This window comes from Cynara cardunculus, unplaced genomic scaffold (assembly GCF_001531365.2).
Source record: "Cynara cardunculus var. scolymus isolate 2C unplaced genomic scaffold, CcrdV1 Un_Scaffold_5942, whole genome shotgun sequence".
Taxonomy (NCBI): Eukaryota; Viridiplantae; Streptophyta; class Magnoliopsida; order Asterales; family Asteraceae; genus Cynara; species Cynara cardunculus.
In genome coordinates, this window is record NW_020202680.1 from 9,144 (window position 1) to 13,350 (window position 4,207).

A 4,207-nucleotide genomic window follows, 5' to 3' on the forward strand; every position below is an offset into this window, starting at 1 on the left:
AGCTAAGTTCGATTGCCTATAGTCCATACAAATCCTCCACCCGATAATGGTTCTAGTTGGGATAAGTTCGTTTTTGTCATTGGTGATTACCGTAGTACCACCTTTCTTAGGCACGCATTGTATCGGACTTACCCAACCGCTACTAGCAATGGGTATATAATACCCGCGTCTAACCACTTCAAGATTTCCTTCTTAACCACTTCTTTCATGATTGGATTTAGCCTTCTTTCGGGTTGTACCTTTCCAACACTATTTTCCTCCAAAATGATCTTATGTTGGCAAAGGGACGGACTTATGCCCCTAATATCAGCTACGGTCCAACCAAATGTTTTCTTATGGTCTTTTAGCAAATCTATCAACCTTTCCTCTTGTTCACTACTTAAGTTGGAAGAAATAATCACAGGCAATTTTTCTCCTTCCATAAGATATGCATACTTAAGATGTGAAGGCAGTGGTTTTAACTCCAAATCGGGTGCTTCTACAATGGACGGGGTTTGGGTTGRTATATCTTTAAAATCTAACTGTTCAAAGGCAGCTATGTCCTCAAGTAAGTCTTCTTCACAAATGTCTTCTGCCATGCCCACAGTGTCTCCACTGTGGACACAGTCGATCAAACTTAGATCTAAATCTTCACCTACTGAGTAAATAGACGAACAGTCCTCAATTTCTCCATTGAACTTAAGAGTCTTAAACACATTGAAAGTCACCTGCTGGTCATTCACTCTCCTGGTCAACTCACCCTTTTATACATCAATCAATGTTCTACCCGTAGCAAGAAAGGGTCTCCCTAAGATGATCGGAACATTCTTATCGACTTCATAACCTAACACTAGAAAGTCGGCTGGAAAGATGAATTTGTCCACTTTAACCAAGATGTCTTCAATTTTACCTTTCGGATATGCCAAGGACCTATCCGCTAGCTGCAAAGTCACGGTAGTAGGTCGAACTTCCCCAATTCCTAACTGATTAAAAATAGACAAAGGCATGAGATTTATACTTGCCCCAAGGTCACACAAGGCATGATCTACTTCTTTCCCTCCAATAGAGCATGGGATGGTGAAACTTCCCGGGTCTTTTAATTTTGGGGGAATCTTGCAAGTAAGAAGGGCACTACATTCCTTTGTCAAAGACACAGTCTCAATTTCACTCAGTCTTCTCTTTTTATTGATGATGTCTTTCAAAAATTTAACATAGCTAGGCATTTGCTCAAGAGCTTCTACCAAAGGTATGTTAATATGGAGTTGTTTAAAGATGTCCAACAACTTCTTAAACTGAACATCCACATTTTTGGCTGTCATCCTACCTGGAAAAGGTAAATCTCTCATATCTAAATCTGTTGGACCGGTCTTTTTCTGCTGGGGTGTGGGCAGTTTCTGCCCACTGTGAGCAGTGTCAGACGGAGACTGGGTAGTGCTGGAACTGGGCAAGACTGCTGTTTCTGGAACAGAAACTGGAATTTGAGTTTCTTCAGCTCTAGGAAACAGAACTGGAAATTTCGATGTGTCAAAAGAATGTGAAATATTTTCTTGACAAATTGGCTCCATGGGTGTTTCCTTTGTGGTACTAGATTATCCCAAGTTCTTATCACTTCTTAAAGTCACGGCCTTAACATGTTCCTTAGGTGTTTTCGTGTCACTAGGCAAAGTTCCTTGAGGTCTATTCTTGAGATCCGAGGCAAATTGGCCGAGTTGGGTCTCAAAATTCCTCAAGGTGGCATTGGTTTGGTTTATAAAACCTTTGAGTAAATATTCGAGTGAAGCATTACCCTCTGATGCATTTTGTTGCCTAGGTGCATGTGATTGTGAAGATTGTCCGCTTTGGTACATGTGATGATTACCTTGCATATGATGACCACTTTGATGAAATCCTGGGGGATTTGAAGGTCGGTTTTGGACTTGAGTTGCCCCGGGGGGTTAAGTCCCGGATTTCCGGCCCATGAAAAATTTGGATGATTTCTCCAATTTGGATTGTACGTTGGAGAAACTGGGCTATTTCTTGAATGGTTCCCAACATAATTTACCAAAACGGGGTTTCCGGGGCAAAACTCATAAGAATGACTTTCACCATAGAAAACACAAGATTCAATCATGGAAGAATTAGACTTTATGGATTGGACTTTATTCTTTTCCCCATTCAAGTTTAAATTATTTTTAACCAAATTAGTCAAAGCAACAATTTGGGCATTCAAAGAAGAAATGGCATCAAGCTCATGAATGCCCGAGACAGATTTAGAAATAACAGCACGAGGGTTAGACCATTCAGTATTATTATTAGAAATTCGTTCCAAAATGTCATGCCCCTCGTTGTAGGTTTTAGCTGTAAAAGCGCCACCGTCCGTTGCGTCAAGAATAATCTTAGCGGCACTAGAAAGTTCATTATAAAAGGTTTCCAACTGAATACAATGAGGGATTCCGTGGTGAGGACACTTCCTAAGAAGGTCCTTGAATCTCTTCCATGCATCCGATACTGCTTCGTCTTCTTCTTGGCGAAATGTCATAATTTCATTTCTAATTTTTATATTCCTCGTCGGAGGAAAGTATTTTTTTTAGAATTTTTTCCGCAAAATCATTCCAAGTAAGGATCGAGTTTGGTGGTTGGGAATTTAGCCATGCTCTAGCTCTATCCTTCAATGTATAAAGGAAAAGCGTCAAGCGTAAGGCCTCTTGAGTAACTCCAGGAATTTTAAAATGATCTGTCATTTCTATAAAAGATTTCAAATGAGAGATTGGATCTTCCGAAGATAATCCCCCAAACTGACCCATAGCRGAAATCATTTGAAACATAACCGACTTGGGTTCAAAAGATGTTGCTGTCATTTTGGGCCTACCAATTCCCGAGGCCAATTGACCAAATTCGGGAGTTGCGTAGTTACGTATGCCTCTATTTTTGTCATCGGCAATGTTAACCGTGGCTTCCCGAGGAGGTGGATTATCCCCCATGGTACGGTTGGGATTTCGCCGATTGTTTCTACCTCTTCTTCGTCTCCTAATTGTTCTTTCTAACTCAAGATCAAGAGGTAAAAGATCACCGTGTTGTAGCCGTGGCATACAACACAGGAACAGCGAATGAAACAACTGGCCAAGGCTCTAATGAAAATCAATATCTCAGGATAAAAATCGCGCCAGTCCCCGGCAACGGCGCCAAAAACTTGGTGTGCTAAAATCGTAAGTGTGCACACATTAGGCACAAAGTCCCCAAAATGGCGGTGCAAGTACACGCCGACACTATGATAGCTTCAAGTAATAGAGTGGTATAGTACCAAGATCGTTTTCATAGGGACTGGACTTACTGAGAATCATAGACTTTCATTAACTTCTTGAACATGCTTCGGGTTGAGAAAATATTTGAGTTTTGATTGGTGCAAAGCGTTAAAATACGAAATAAACCTTTAATATTAAAAGATGGGTATGGGTGTAAGCTTTACTTAAGAATATTGCAGGAACAGTTTGGTCAGAAACTCATGGGACTTCTATAAGAACTCCTATCTCTCGAAAGTGAATTCTTATATAATGTGCCCACAAAGTGCCCACAAAGCGTCCAGTTTTATCAATCTTAAACTTGCCGAATTAGCTACTAGATAAAAAGATATCTGGTTCCACTAGCCTGAAGATTTATACTCACAATGTATTGTCATATAAACTTGAATAATATCTGATCATTAGCTAAAAACATGCAAAACCCGCATCTCTGCGTGATTATCAGAGACTTTCTCAAATCTTTGTGCATCATCTAAGCCGTATTTCAGATCCGCCCATCCCTGGATCAAGGATCTAATATTAACACTTCAAAGTGATCAGCATATCTGCGTTGAGCTTAAGTCCCGACTTAAATGATCAAGCTTAAGAATCAATAAAAATGGCAACACCCAAGTACGCCTTTAAATTCTTAAGCTTGACTCACACCCACACCCACACCCAAAGGGGTGTTTAGCTCATAATAAATTTATAAAACATAAAGAAAACAGAAGAATAAAAATGTATAAGAAATACTTGAACTGAAATTTTACTTAAACTGTTGCCCACAGAGGGCATACAATACACAGTGGCGAGAATTAAAGACTAAGTACGAAAATAAAATTACAAGCAGAAATTAAAATTGCTCTACTGCTGTAAAGCTTGAGAAAATGCTCCAAGGTTGCTTAGCTAAATTGTTGATGGAGTGGATGTCTTCCAAATGAGAGAAAAGCTTCAATATATAGGGAAAAGTG

At 39.8% G+C, this 4,207-nt stretch overlaps 1 non-coding gene across 1 annotated transcript; it reads left to right on the top strand.

Annotated features, from left to right (window-relative positions):
- The first annotated feature begins 2,408 nt into the window (after nucleotides 1–2,408).
- LOC112504541 lies at nucleotides 2,409–2,515 on the top strand. Its single transcript, XR_003068219.1, has one exon. It is a non-coding gene; the product is annotated as a small nucleolar RNA R71 (small nucleolar RNA).
- Nucleotides 2,516–4,207: the final 1,692 nt, after the last annotated feature.